General features: G+C 48.7%; 1 long non-coding RNA gene and 1 pseudogene across 1 annotated transcript; one reads left to right on the top strand and one right to left on the bottom strand.

Annotated features, from left to right (window-relative positions):
- Positions 1-5482: 5482 nt before the first annotated feature.
- LOC136482147 (uncharacterized) lies at positions 5483-7302 on the bottom strand. Its single transcript, XR_010764984.1, has 3 exons — positions 7015-7302; positions 6862-6929; positions 5483-6780 (listed from the first exon to the last, which is right to left on the bottom strand). It is a non-coding gene; the product is annotated as an uncharacterized lncRNA (long non-coding RNA).
- A 3318-nt stretch (positions 7303-10620) lies between these two features.
- On the top strand, positions 10621-12371 carry LOC136480083 (uncharacterized; annotated as a pseudogene).
- Positions 12372-16198: the final 3827 nt, after the last annotated feature.

The following is a 16198-nucleotide window of genomic DNA, read 5'->3' as shown; positions in this document are numbered from 1 at the left end:
CGGCAGCAGCCATTCGGCACACGACGGCCTTGCTCCCTCCCTAGCGTTTTCCTCCATCCCTCCGTGGCATCTCCCTCGGCATGGCACACGGCGAGACGGAACCGGTGTGGGCTCACCGGCCTCCCTCCTTCCCTACCACCTTCCCGCCTCCCTTGATCCTCCCTCGTTGAATAAGGGCCCTGCTTGGCAAGGCGACCCCTATGTAGGCTCGCCAGCCCTAGGCACGAGACTATTGCTGCTCCCTGTCGGTTGCTCCGGGCGTGGCCTGCCACACCCCTCGGCTCATGGTGGCCCCACTACGTGGAGTGGCAGGCGGGGCTTGGTAAAGGAGGCCGTACGGCGTCGATCTATGGTTGGGCAAGTGGTGGATATGCGTGGCAGTGGGGCAGGCAATGACACGACGTCACGGGGTTGAGCGAGGGCACGGTTGGGCAGGGACGGACATGACTGGCACATTTAAAAAAAATAATTGGATTTTAACACCGGTTTGAAACCGAGGATAAGGTTTGTGTTACAGAACTCAATGCAATATTGTGATTCAAGTAGTGAGTACCATAGAAACCCTTATAGTTTCAAACTCAGTGAGTGCCACACTGCCACAAAAACATGATGTGAGTCGACATTTGAGAGGATAGCTAGCATTGGCATAAATGGATCGAATATATTCGGATATCTATGGATATGAACATAGTTGGCCAAGCAGCTCGAGCCCGTTGGCCCAGCCCAAGCACGGCCCGGCCCGGGGGCTAGCGGGCCCAGGCTGGAACGGCCCAGAGGAGCAGGCCGTGCCTAGGCCTTACCCTAGGCACGTGGGCCGGCACGGCATGACCCGCTACAGACCGAAGGCCTGCTGGCGGCCCGGCCTACTCGTCTGCCGCAGGCCGGCAGGCCACAGCCGCCTCCCCCGTGCAGCCCCACGCTCCTAGTTCCCACCCGACCACCCCTGATTCCCCTCCCCCTCCCCGCGCAGCCCCACGCGGCCCCGAACCCAAACTCCCTTCCCTCCCCCTCCACGCCACCCCACGCAGTCCCCTCCCCACGCGGTCGCGCCACACTCACTCCTCTACGGCGCCACCACGCTCCTGTGTTGCCCCTCGCCCCCTACTACCCATCCTCCAGCTCCATCGACCGGGGCCGCACCACGCGGCGCTGGCTCCCGATCCGCTCCAGCTCCATCGCCTCCTCCCGGCGCCTCCTGTCCTCCTCCACGCCCAGCACCGCTAGCCCTGCTCTGTCCCCTGTGCGGCTGCACTTAGCTCCTCCCTCTCGGATCTCGCGGTTGCGCTCTTGAAGTCACGAACCTCCGCAGATCCTCCATGGCGGCGTCAAGCAGCGGCGGCCGGCTTCGAGTTCAGCGGCGGCGAGCGCCTCCTCCACGCCCCAACCCCCGCGCGGCCTCATCCTGTTGCGGCCTGTCGGGTGCGAGCGCGCCATCGGCCACCGCCGCGCGGCTCACGCAGGCACAGCTGCCCCTGCCTGCCCTTCCACACCTCTCTCTCTCTCAGTGGGCCTTGGGCTGGCACGGCCCATTAGCCGTGGCGTGCTTTTTGGGCCAGCCCCGCACGAGAAACGGCTTGGCAGGCCGTGCCTGGGCCAAAGGCCAGGCCCATGGCCCTAAGAGGCACGGCCCGGGGGTCCCAGCATGCCATGCTGGCCCGACCCCTATCGGGCCGTGCTTTCATGGGCCCGTGCCGTGCCAGGCCGGGCCAGCCGGTTGGCCATCTATAGATATGAATATGGATAGCTACAACCACAACTACATAAAACGTTTTCAGAGATGGCCACAAAGAATTTACAATGACGAGTGGAACCACACCCTTTAATATAGGGTCACTATTAATCAATCTTTAGTGAGGCGGTCAAGACGCCCGCATGTGCAAATTAATGAAAAAATAAAGAAAGGTGCAAGCTCGTTGCGGAGCCCGCGCTGCCCATTGCCTATAGTGGGGGGCCACCACTACTCGCCGTGGAGCCCACTGATGCTCCGTTTGTGTCGTGGAAGTCCCCTCGCTAGTGCTACCTTGGGCTCGACACCATCTAGATCTGGCGCTACAAAATCTGAGGAAGAGAGAGGGAGAGAGTGAGTGAGAATCCACCATTGAGATTATGGAGATTGTATGGAGGAGGGCGAGAGATCCTCACCGGTGCCTGCCTTATGAAAAAGGGGTCGTGCCCCCAACCATGCCCTCAGCCACGCCTCAAAGACACGCGCACTTGGTCACACTCTACGTTCGGTCTGCCACCACCACACCTTCATGAGAGAGATAGAGAGGGTGAGGGGAGACTGACTTAGGGAAAAGAAATAGGATTGTGAGGTTGGAATCCTAAGTGCTTGGTCATAATGCGTACTATTGCTGCATTATTAGATGAAAAGGCTATTGATGAGAGTCAAACATAGGTGTATGTTAAGTCCCCAGGATAGAGGTTTCCGACTGACGGAGCCCCCGACCGATTTAACGAGATTGCTCGGGGCTCGGGGGCTATACCCATCAGGTACGCTTGCGCACACCGTCTGGACAGAGTTAGGTAGAGCCCAAGGATGCCTGTGGCCACTGGTCGGGGCTCGCTAGGGCCCTGGGCTACCGAGCGACGATGGCTAGAGACTGACTCCATCCCATCACTGACCCGAGCGAGTGCTCGCACTACATGGAATGTGGCTTTACATGACGGATTACTTTGATCACAGACACTCAAAAACGCGTCACGGTTTACCTACCTTGACGATCGAAAAAACCGTCATGTATCTGTGTCATACATTTGCTGGAACAAATTGGACCGTCATAGATTGATATTTGTGTTCGTCATGGATTAGTTGTCCATTCACTAGACCCAATCCATATCCAAGCCCAGATCCAAACTATAGTGACGAAAAAGAACATCACAGATTAGTGCGAAATCATCACTGCATTAGCATGCAACACATCTCATAATACACCAATCATACAAACAAACATTGATTCTTTCATTTATTGGCATGTCCACTATTGTCACATGTAGTTTGAGGACAATCAATTTACAGTCAAGCTAACAAGTACGTGTGAACTAAGATTTCAACTCTAGGGAGTCTAAAATAAACAAACATTATCCATAATTCCAGAAGTACTTCAATTGGCTTGTTGTCCATATGATGTGCTACCAAGCACCTCCAGAAGCTACCTGAAAATCAATTGAATATGAAATAAGTAGTTTTGAGCAAAGATTCTAAAAACAAATGCCATCTATTTATTAGGAAGCTTTGTAAGAAAGTTTTATTGGCCCAGGTGCAATCATACAAACAGTTTCCTATGAGAGAAGCACGTGGATCATGAAAGCAAGAACACATTAAAGTAGAAGACAAAAACAATCACAGCATATTGTTCTAGGATTGCACTAGTCAAACTCTGTACTGACTAATAAAATTGATTGTTGTAGCTACCAGTGTGTGGTAGAAAAACCAACAAGTGACCAACCTGAACAAGACATCTTTGATTACTCTATGGTGTTGACAATGCTGTGGCAAACCATTTTTTTCTGCATTCAACATAAAAACTAAGCATCTAGAACCGGCGTCTCGGGCAACAAGCAACCCTTTAAACGGGCGCGAGGCGCTGTCCACCACTCCCTCGACAGGGTCACGCAATCAGCGTTTCGCAATGGGACAAACAACTTCACCAACTCTATGGACAGCGGGCTCTAGGGCCCACTTGTCAGCCGCTCAGCCGAGGAAGCCTCGAGAAGGCTTACCCCGAGGAGGCCAGACCGCAGCAGACAACCCCTGATGGTCAAGTGTCAGGCAGCAGCGATGTCAGGCGGCACCAGCAGCTCCTACAACTCCCCTACACGACGAAGCTGAGGTCCATCCACGCCGCGGCAGTACTCTCTTGCACTCGGCGCACGTAGGCCATAGACTGAAGCTACAAACTGACTTGTACCTGACCTTCCTCGGAATATAAGGGGGAGGTCGGCTCCTATAGAGGAGAGCTGAGACATTAGAGGCCGATTAGACAGCAGAAGCATCGGCTAGACAGAGCAAGCGAGAGAAACGCAAGCGAGTTCCTCCCCCGGCAACTTGGCAAGAGAGAGGGCCGGTCCCTTTCTTGCTCGGAAGAACCTCACCGCCGCCGAACCATAGGATAGCATCGAGCGATCCCTTATCAAACTCTCATTCTCCTCCATTGTAACCCCCGATTTGGGTGCTCTTGATGAGCACGAATAATACTTCACTGCTGGACATAGGGCCTCGATAGTCCGAACTAGGATAAACCGCTGTGTCTCTTATGTTTTTGAGTACCTGAGCCACCGGAGACCCACACTTCTGACTTCTGACTAACAACCACGATGCTTGCCGCGGTTACGAACCCACGACAGCTATGAACAACATCAACTATCAATTAATTGCAATATAATAATATTGTTGCCTAAGTAGCACCATGACCATATATCCAGTACTATAAAATAAATGTAATAGATTTTCCGGGTAGCCTCGAGCTTCGTCGTCTATCCCTCACACACAACACAAGAATGAATACCTATCCCTCCACGCTACGTGCTGCTCCTAAATCATTCTTGTCCAACTCTCTCTCCAATCAGACCTTCCTCAATATCAGCTTGGGAAAGGAAAGTCGTAGGCATGTCAGCTGTGTGAAGGTCGAGAATGCTGGACGAAGCATCCTGCATGGAGCAATGTCCGGCAAGAACGGTGGGAGGGTGATATGGCCGTGGAAGGACACCTCCCTACTTGGCTGGTATGACCTACTTTTCAGCAGAACATCTTATAACATCACATGTCTTGTAACTGCGCTTCTACAGAATGGCACGTACCTAAGGAACGGGCCTGGTCTTTGGGACGTCGGTGAGCACTCGTCCCACCACATATTCGACGGGTACGCCACACTTGTGCGCATCTCCTTCCGGCGAGGATGCGCCACCGGCACTCATCGTCAGGTCGAGTCAGACGCGTACAAAGCTGCCATGGCGCACGGCCGGCCTCTCCACCGGAAGTTCTCCCAACTGTGTCCCTCCATGCAGCCTGGGAGCCTGCTCGATTGCGTGGGAGCCTGCTCGATCGCGTGCGTAACGTCGTCGGCCTCGGAAGTGGCACTTTGCTCACCGACAACGCCAACATTTCCGTTCTGCCTCTAGGGGATGGCCGGGTGCTGTGCCTCACCGAGGCCACCAAGGGCTCCGTGCTGATAGACCCGGAGACTCTCGACACAATCGGCAAGTTATAAGATGTAGGTAGATCCTATAATTGATTTTAATTGAACGAAAATTATTACTTTTCTAAGTTTAAATGGTCACAAAAATTCACAATTAAATCAAATTCACATATTTTAAAATGATCCAAATTTTTGGGTGTTACAACATTAAAACAATTTGGTTTTAAACATACATCCATAGTTATGTAAAACCACAAATCATGGAATTCAAATCACCAATTCATAACAATGGTAGGCCAAAACATCTATATTAATCAGCATGGATGGTTGTTATATTAATCCTAGTCCCATGGTATTGATATGTAGCCATCCAACTTACATGATTTGTATAATATATACTCAAAATTTTACATGGGACCATGCCTGTTGTATCCAAAAGTGCTTTTTATATTCTTGTTAGCATGTACTATGCAAGCATAGACAAATCTAGGAAAATTTCACCTAGTGAGCCAAATCGCAACTTATTATTGAAAACTGTCAGTATAGATGTTTTGCAATCTCAATAAAAGAAATTCAGTGCTAAATAGAAGAAAACATCAAGCACTAGGTACTGAAAATGTAGTTTTACTGTGAGCTTAACTTGATTACACAACTAGGATACATGGGTTGCATTTTCTCTATTGAGAGCATACTTTCCTGTAGACATAGGATCCATGCACATTTATATGAAATTTCGTTCCAACAACAGCATAAGGAGGTAGTTAATACAGTAATATAGTGCTAATTAACCTAAGGCATGTGATACATGGTTTAACTAAGGCCTAAAGTAATAGTATAACCCAATAGTCATGACAAATCGCAAACATAAATGGGAAAGGGATAGACACCTTTCTCAAAAAAGGGATGAATTACAAGTATTAAATTTAGAACTTGAGCAACAGAAAATCTGTAAAATTCTAGTATCTATTGCCTACTGCATCCAATACACAAGCCTTACGACAGATGTTGGAAAGGTCATAATTCATAAAGGTAGCAACCAACTTTTGAAACAATTTCAATGTGAGGCAAACCTACCGAGGCTTGTCAAGTGGGTAGAAAATGCATCCAACATGATGCCCCAGTTGGGTTTAGCAATCCGCTGAATATGTTGGAGCAGAATGACAGATATTTTTTTTTAAAAATATTTTATTTAAGGACAACAAGGGCGGGCTCAAATTGTCAACGATGGCGAAGGAGTTTGGGCATTCATTTTCCAAAAACAACATCAGATGATATTTTGGCAATAATAATGTAGATTCATTTTCTGTGCATTTTTCACGGGAAACAAAGTGAAGAACAATTTGCCAAGTGCGACAAAGGTGGGTGCTTCTTTGCTAAGGAATAATTAATTAATTGGGTGGCACAAGGGGACACAAAACAGAGCACTTAGGAAAGAAAATAGGAGAAGTGAAGAAATGTGTAGACTAGAAGCAGAACTTGAGCGATGGACGGAATGACTCGGAGTAAAAAAGAGGGCAACGGTGGTGGAGAAGTCGAAATGAACAACCAGCTGACGAATCATGCAAGCAGAAGTGGATCCTCAGCTCAGGCAAAGGAAATAGGGGACTGGGGATGGCGGTGGAAGGATGACTCCCAATCTTAACTGCAAAAGACAAAGTAGCTACGTCAGATGAAAGGAGCAAACAACTATAGGTGAGTATTAATTTCTCAATAATTCTATTACCTTTCCTCGGACTCCTCCTGACCATCTTTGTTCTCGTCCTTTATCATATATACTCCCAGTCTTCATCACTGCAAAAGGCAAAGCAGATACGTCAGATGAAAGGAACAAGCAACTATAGGTGAGCATTAATTTCCCAGTGATTCTATCTATTACCTTTACTCTAACAGCTCGTGACCATCTTTGTCCTCATCCTTTATCATTTCCCCTTCGAAACGTCTTGAAAGCTCGAGCGTTGGATGGTTTGGATGCATGTCGAGTGCATCCCTGACCTTGTACTCGACATCCTCCACCTCCTTCATCCGGGCACGTTGACAGTCAACCTCGACGGTGACGTGTGTAAGTGAAGCAAGGTTCTCCAAGCCAATATCAAAGCCAACACCTTCCCTCCTCCGTGCTTCAAAGACTAACTCAAGCCTTTGAAGCTTTGGCATCACTCCTCGAGCAAACTCCAGCCAACATCTTGTGTTGTGCGTAAACTTAAACTCTGTTAGAGAGCGGAAGGGGTGATCAGCACCAACCACCAACTGTTTGAGATCAAGAAAACCACCAGGGTTTCTAGTTATTTTGGTCATAAACCAAACTAACCTAACATGTTCAGCACATAAAACAGTTAAACAACAATGCACTCAATCATCCTAAGCCATACATTTTGCAAATGCAAACACACATATACCAAAACACTATACACCCATGATTCCACATGATTAGAGACAATGCAAGCACATCTACGCGGATAGATTGGAGGAGGGGAGGGACCATTACCTCGAGGAAGCTTCGGGAGACGAGATCGGGACACCTAGGGTCGCTTTTGGGAGTTAGGGTTTCGTGGGGGCGTGGGCGGAGCCGAAGAGCAGAGCCGGTGCCGGACTTCAGAATGGAGGGAGGAAGAAGAAGGGGGTCGCGGCGCGGCTTCAAGAGCCCAGACCTCGGCGTTGAGTCGGGCCGCGCCGAGTCTGGTGGCTCGGCGTTAAGTGACCCCATGCCGAGCTATTGGGCCACGAAGCGTTGTTGGGCCGCCTGGGCCACGCGCCGGATGGTGCCAATACCTCGGCGTGTAGTCCCACAGCGCCGAGGTTGGGCCTGTGGCGTTGGCTGACACAACGCCGACGTGTCGGACCCTATGCGCCACCGTGTCGCCGTCAACCGGGGTCGTCCGTGACGTGGCAAGACCTCGGCGTCGTGTCAGTCGACGCCGACCCTCATACCTTGGCGTCATTTTCTAAGACGCCTAAAAATGGTCTATTTTCAGCAAACGTTTTGGCATAGGTCTTTTTGTAAAAAATGTTTTCAAAAGAGACCAAAATATAAAAATTTCACTCGAGATCTGAGCGTTCATGTCAGTCATTACAAAAAAAATGTGAAAGTAAAATGGCGTGATTCTCCCAGCAGTCGGTGCGTTCTGTTTTATACCAAGTTCCTACACTGTTATATCTAATAAATAACGGAGATGAGATTCTCTTTGTTCCCTGGGACCTCTGTGAACAAAAAATAAAACATCGAGCACTGAATGAAAGGGCCTCTGCTTGCTTTTCAATGTCCATATCTGCATGCAGAAACTTGATCTGTCCTGCAGCTTGAATTTCACTGGGAGGGCAGCAGGTGATCTTTGCTGGTATGAGCTCACCGCTTGCATCTAGCTGGTCTCATTTGAACAAATGTATTCCTCAGGTAAGGATGGCAACGGATCGGGTTTGGTGCGGATATCCGCGGGTTTCGGGTTCTGCGGGTTCGGGTTTGGGGATGGTTTTTCACCCACGGTTTTCGGGTTCGGGGCCCCGAAACCAATCGGGTTCGGTTTCGGGTTTGGTTTCCCACCCGTGGATATCCAGTGGATATCCGAAATAAATCATTTGGAATTAAAACTCATGTTTTATAATATACTAATAATAATTTATTTACTTAGATTGTTAAATTTATTTAAAGTTGACTCATGAAAATATTTATTATTTGTTGCCTCTTGTTTATACATGTGAATATGTGTATATATATCCACGGGTTTCGGGTATCCATTCGGGTTTCGGGTATCCGTTCGGGTTTCGGGTATCCGCGGGTTTGGTTTTGGTGATGGATTTCCACCCGAATCGGTTTTCGGGGCGGATTCGGGTTTCGATTTCGGGTTTCGGTTTTGGGTGCACGGAGACTCCACCCGATCCGAACCCGACCCGTTGCCATCCCTAGCCTCAGGGCTTGTTTAGGCCACGTTTGGTTCCAAACCAAAATTTTCAAAAAGTGCTACAGTAGCCATCACATCGAATCTTGCGATACGTGCATAGCATATTAAATGTAGACAGAAAAAAACTAATTGCACAGTTTGGTTGGAAATCACGAGACAAACGTTTGGAGCCTAATTAGTCCATGATTGAACACTAATTGCCAAATAAAAACGAAAGTGCTACAATAGCTAAATTCCCGAATTTCACCCAACTAAACACAGCCTTAGTTCCCCAAAAAGTTTTCCAAAAAGTGCTACAGTAGCCATCACATCGAATCTTGCGATACGTGCATGGAGCATTAAATGTAGACGAAAAAAAAACTAATTGCACAGTTTGGTTGGAAATTACGAGACGAACGTTTTGAGCCTAATTAGTCCATGATTGAACACTAATTGCCAAATAAAAACGAAAGTGTCACGGTAGCCAAATTTTCAAAATTCGCGAACTAAACACAACCTGAATGAAAAAAAATAAAACATCGAGCACTGAATGAAAGGGCCTCTGCTTGCTTTCCAATGTCCATATCTGCATGCAGAAACTTGATATGTCCTGCAGCTTGAATTTCACTGGGAGTCTGGGGCTTTGGGCAGCAGGTGATCTTTGCTGGTATGGGCTCACAGCTTGCATCTAGCTGGTCTCATTTAAACAAATGTATTCCTCATTTTACAATTGCAGCAGGCATCTTCACGGAAAGCAGATGCTGCATTTGCACCAACCATTGTCAGTTTGTGTCTTTCTTCCACTAACAACTTGCTTTTTGTAGGCCACGTTTAGTTGGCCAAACTTTAGAATTTTAGCTACTGTAGTACTTTCGTTTTTATTTGACAATTAATGTTCAATCATGGACTAATTAGGCTCAAAACGTTCGTCTCGTAATTTTCAACCAAACTGTGCAATTAGCTTTTTTTTCGTCTACATTTAATGCTCCATGCACGTATCGCAAGATTCGATGTGATGGCTACTGTAGCATTTTTTAGAAAAACTTTTTGGAACACAACACTTTTGCGGTGAGGATGAGATGCCTGACTCGTCCCACGTACACTTCCTTATACGCTACTCAAATCTCGCCACGTGTGTAGTGGTCGCCTTTCGCAGCAAGCTGGGTGGAGTAGTTCCGCTGTTTGGTGTTGGCCGCCCGTAGCGACGCACCGTGCGTAAGCGCTTACGTGATTCGCAATAGTATACTCCCGTTGATGGCAGCGCAAAGGGCCAGATTCGGTCGGCAGCTTGCCCATTTTTTTTTCCTTTTGTCCTTGGTTTTGGTGCACCAGAACCACAACATGAAGAAAAAGAGCTGGGCTCGGGGCTCTGTGGTGGGTCAACGAGGGTCTGCAGGTGGGGACGTACAACTTGCTTTTTTTTAGGCGAAATAGCCATTTGGGCCCCTGAACTTTCGCGCAAGGCTCAAATTGGCTCCTGAACTATCAAAACGTCCACTTTAGTCCTTAATCTTCTGATTTACAACTCAATCTCGTCCATTCTGCGTGATTGCTGGACACGTGGACAGCTGCACATGGAAAATGTACAACTCAATCACGGCGTTTTCATGTCCGTCTCTTTTCCTTCCTCACGGCGATACGGAGAAAAGAGAGACAGGGCGAGGATTGGCAGCTTCGACGGGCATGAGATCGTCGAGGTCGTCGGCGACGGCGAGCCTGGCACGCCGTCGGGGACAATGAGGCTGATCGACTTCATCCCCATCGACATCTACATCCCATCAGTGGAACAGGGCGCGCTCAGCAAGAGCCGGCGCAAGCGGCGGTTCCTGGACTTCCTTCGCGCCCACCCATCCAAGGACTGGTTCCTCCGCTCCACCTTCGTCAGCCACCTCCACTGGAGGAGTAGCCACAACCAGGAGTCGGCAGACTCAGACGACGACGGCGACAGCGGCGGGCGGCGCTGCCCGCGGAGGCAGTTCCGCGTGCCGTTCGTGTGGAAGATCAAGTGGAGCAAGCTGTGGACCTACGCGGTGAGCTGGTGCAGGAAGCCCGAGAACTTCGCGATGATCATCTGGCTGGCGTTCGTGGCCGCGGGGCTGCTGCTGCTCTTCATGCTCATGACGGGCATGCTCGACGACGCCATCCCCGACGACGAGCGGCGCAAGAAGTGGACGGAGGTGATCAACCAGATCCTCAACGCGCTCTTCACCATCATGTGCCTGTACCACACCCCAAGATCTTCCACCACCTGGTGCTGCTCCTCCGGTGGCGCCCCGACGGAGACCGCGAGGAGATCAAGAAGGTGTACTGCAAGGACGGCGCCTCGCGCCCGCACGACCGAGCGCACATGCTCATCGTGGTGGTCTTGCTGCACGTCACCTGCTTCGCCCAGTACTACTGCTGTGCCCTCTTCTGGAGCTACACGCGCAAGGACCGCCCGGACTGGGCGCTCAACATCGGCTACGGCCTCGGCACGGGGTGCCCCATCGTCGCCGGCCTCTACACCGCATACAGCCCGCTTGGACGGAAGGAGCCCGACGCGGAGGAGTCCGCGGCGGCAGCGCCGGCCGAAGCTGCTGCTGCGGCGCAGGACCACAACAGCCGTACCGAGAACGACGACGTAGAGATCAAGATCTACAACCGTCGCGTGGTGGTGAGCAGCCCAGAGTGGAGCGGCGGGCTGTTCGACTGCTGCGACGACGGCACGGTGTGCGCGCTGTCGGCGACGTGCACCTTCTACGTGTTCGGCTCGAACATGGAGCGACTCGGGTTCGGCAACATGTACGTGCACGCCTTCACCATCCTGCTGTGCGTGGCGCCGTTCCTCATCTTCAGCGTGACGGCGCTGAACATCCACGACGACGAGATCCGCGACACGGTGGTGGCCGTGGGCGTGCTCCTGGGCTTCTGCGGCTTCCTGTACGGCGGGTTCTGGCGGTCCCAGATGCGGAAGCTCTACAAGCTCCCGGGGGGGCGCTCCGCCTGGTGGTGGTGCGGCAGCGCGGCCGTGGGTGACTGCGCCAAGTGGCTCTTCTGCTGGACCTGCGCGCTGGTGCAGGAGGTGCGGACCGCCAACTTCTACGACGTGGAGGACGACCGATTCGTGGCCGTCCTGGGCGCGCGCAACGGGGAGGGGCGCCCCGTGCTTGTGCCGCTCCCGCGCGAGGCGTCCACCACGACGTACACACGGAGCATGTCGTGCCCGCCCATGCTTGACGACGCGGCGCGCGGCGGCGGCGGGGTGACGAGCCCGCTGGGACCGGGGATGGTCGAAGCCGCTGCCATGGAGAGGTCGGCCACGTACCACCCCATGAGGCCACCGCTGCCTCCACTGATGCAAACGGAGCGAGAAGACTAGGACCGACTGTAGGCATACACTCCACCTTTGTACTCCAACGATATACCTCTGTTGCAGCTGTGTACTGAAAAGAGAGACAGGGCGAGGCCGAGAGGAAGGAAAAGAGACGGACATGAAAACGCCGTGATTGAGTTGTACATTTTCCATGTGCAGCTGTCCACGTGTCCAGCAATCATGCAGAATGGACGAGATTGAGTTGTAAATCAGAAGATTAAGGACTAAAGTGGATGTTTTGATAGTTCAGGGGCCAATTTGAGCCTTGCGTGAAAGTTCAGGGGCCCAAATGGCTATTTCGCCTTTTTTTTACTAATTCTATTGTTTTTACAATTTTTGGGAGGTGCCTTTGCACCCCTCTTCCTAGTGTAGCTTCGCCCCTGCGTCGCCGTGAGGCTACCGTGCAACTCGTTGGAGAGCACGGCGATGTCCACGACCTCTTGCAGACTCTTTTGAGAGTTGCTCTCCGCGCTTGCCACGAGGTACCTCTTGCAGACTCTTGACGGCTGCCGCGGTGGCCGTGCGAAAGAAGGCTGAGCGTGAGCAGCATGACGGGCAGCAACACAACCAGTGGTGCGCACGCCTGGCCGCCTCGCTTCTGGCCGTCACTCAGCTTCTCACGCTCGAGCTCGAAGCACGCTGGGGCTGGTGGCCAATGGCTATTGTAATGTTGGCACTGCTGCTGTTGGTTAATTGGATAACTCGATGGACCTGTTTTTGTTTTTGTTTTTGATGAGATGTCGATGGGCCTGATTTCTGATCGGGTTGGATTGGATGGAATACTTTTGCTGAACGTGGGACAAAACTCGACGTAGATATATTGTATGTGAACTTTTTCTTGGATTCAGTTTACGTGGATGTGCATGTTGATGTTCATCTATTACTATTCTACTAGGTCTATAGACAACTGAACAGACACCATATACAACGGAGATCGTCTATTTGACTATCTACGTACTATTTAATGTGTGCTTGCTTGAAGGACTAGGAAACCTGTCTGGCCCAAGCAATGATTCCAAGTAGATATAGCTTCCTACAGGCTTGGGAATCTTGCCTGGGCGAGAGCTCCCAAGCTAGGGCATCATCCAAAGAGCCCCTTAGGCTATGTTTGGATCAATGGAAACGTAAAGGAAAAGTACAGGAAATCTCAATCCAAAGAAATGACTATAATTTGTCCGCTTGAAATGAAGGAACATGTAGTTCCGTTTCTCTGGAATCCTATATGAATGGTGTGATTTCACATGAATCCAAAAATCTGCTTCTTTCCATTGTTTTCTCTTCGTACGGGAAGTCCAAGGTAGCTGCAAGCCTGCAACAAACTTTGGTACCTTGTAACTAGTAAGCTACTTGATCTAATCACACGCTCGAGCTTAATGCCGCCATCCTAATTTTGACAACCTGCTGCCATCGTGCTGTACAGCCCATCACTTTGATTACGAAGAAGATGAGCAGATAATGGATGACAGATATGAACAGAATAGAAAGATTCTAGCCTCACCTTCGGTCCTCACCTATGTTTTCTTGTTCCTCTGTTTTTATCACCCCATTCCTATGCCTTCCCTATGTTTTCTTCTTTTCCTCTCTTTTCTAATCCTACATTCCAAACAGGCCCTTAATGCATACATACAACTATGATCTAGCATGAATATGATTCATTTACAAGCTATTTTCTAGGCAACAAAGAAATTAATGGGCCAACAAACATGCTGGCGGCACAACGCTACTGTCCAAGTAGTCGAACATGATGATTGGTGCCATAGAACACCTTAATGGTGTAATATGAATACTCAATCGTGGAATATACCATTGATAATCATAAACATCCAAAATAAATCATATAACGTCGCGTATATACTATACAAACATCACGTATATCTCATGGAGTGCAAGAAATAAAATGATAAAAACCAAAAATTAAATTACTAAAATAGATAATTAGAGTAAAATTATGAAGAAGAAAAAGGGTAATAAAAATGAATAGCAAATGCTATGAAATATATAGTAAATAAAATAAATGAATCACTTAAATATAAAATAATATTAATCAAAGATGGAAGAAAACATAAGGGAAAAATTGACAAAATAAAAATGTTACGTAATATAATGGAAAGTAGAAAAGAATACCAAAGGATACTACTCAAACAACCTAAAATATACGTTCCCACTGACCATAGATCAGTTGGTTAGATTCTTTGTGGTGGAACCCGTCCACCCAGATTTAAGTCCTCGACTTGTCACGGGTGCTCGTATTTTCCTGGATTTATTCTAAGATTTAACGGCGCTATGCTTTCAGTGATAGGCGACGTCTCCGTCGACAGCGAGGCGTCCGTGGTGACTTCGTGAATCTCAAGATCTGCCGGCTCAGTCCTTCAGATGTGCTCATAGGGTAGGGTTTGCGTAAGTCTATTCATAGGGGTGAGTTTGCGTGCGTGTTGTGAGCGTCTACGTTGTACTATGTAATTCTAAAAAGCAACCTAAAATAAACCGCAGAACATCTCAAGGGTACTATGTAAATAATCAAAATATATCTTAGAACATCCCGTTTAAACTATGTGAGCAATGCAAAATAAACCATGAAACATCTCATTTATATTTTGTATGCATACACTGACTATCAAGGATCACAAAATGGCACCCGACATGTGTCATTAAATTGATTTTGGTGTTTGCTGAACAACATGACCATTTGGATATGCTTTGCCACTGACTATATGTATGCATACACTTAGGGGGAGCTTAGTCTATGTAATGCGAAAGTCAAGTTCCACTCCAAATATCAAGGATCACAAAATTTGACCCTCCCTTGTGCTACTAGTGTCTTCTTTTTTTATGTTTGATTCTAAAGGGGGAGAATTTTTGGGAGGAAAAGTAAGCTCAACCCATTATAAATACAAAAACCAAATTCAAATTTCTTGAATAGGGGAGAATTTGTCATAGAAAGGGAGGAAGTGGATTACGAAGTTAGGGGAGGCTTAAATCCATAATACCATATAAGGGGACATGTCTTCAATTGGTAAGAGCAAAGGTAAGATTTTTAATTTGATACCATGGGTCATGTTACATTCAATTGATATCGTGGTCTTGCATTGCATCCAAGCATGTAGATAGATTGTTTTGGTCATTTCTACAATTTGTATCTATTATTTGCTTGATTTGGTCGTGTTTTCATCAATCACAAAAGGGAGATATTGTAAGGAAAATGGCACCCGACATGTGTCATTAAATTGATTTTGGTGTTTGCTAAACAACATGACCATTTGGACTAGTATTTTTTCTAGTATACAAAGAAAGTTCAAACGGATGTAAGGTGGACTTGGACTTGGTCAATATGGAGATCAGAGTCATCAACACCTCAAGAGAAAGACATTAGAAGCCATGTTAAAGAGACTAAAAATTGCAAGAAGTCCAAGGCACAAGATGAAATTGACCAAGATGAAAAGATGTGAAGAAACTGAGTAAAATGAAGCTGCTATGCAGCACCGGAATTATCTGGTGCCTTCAGGCAGAGACCACTGGAGAATGTGGCCAGCAGAGCGGAAACCAGGGTTTTATGCCCCACTGGAAAACTTCGGTGCATTCTAGAAGCCAACATTGGACTACGTGCAAACAGTGTCCACCAAAGAGAATTTTCACCGACGGGAAAATTCCGGTGTGGACAGAAGACCAGTACCGGATGAAAGAGTCGCCACCAGAGAGGGAAATGATGCGCCGGAAAACTCTGGTGCAGGCCACAAAAAAAGCATCATCTCCGTTGAGCTCGATGCCAGGAACACGAACAGAGGAAGTGCTCGCTGAAAAAGTCCGATGGCACCAGAGAAGTTAGCTTGGAGAAA

Source organism: Miscanthus floridulus, chromosome 9 (assembly GCF_019320115.1).
Source record: "Miscanthus floridulus cultivar M001 chromosome 9, ASM1932011v1, whole genome shotgun sequence".
NCBI classification, from domain to species: domain Eukaryota; kingdom Viridiplantae; phylum Streptophyta; class Magnoliopsida; order Poales; family Poaceae; genus Miscanthus; species Miscanthus floridulus.
Note: the sequence above shows the minus strand (reverse complement) of the source record. Positions and strands in the feature narration are given on the sequence as shown.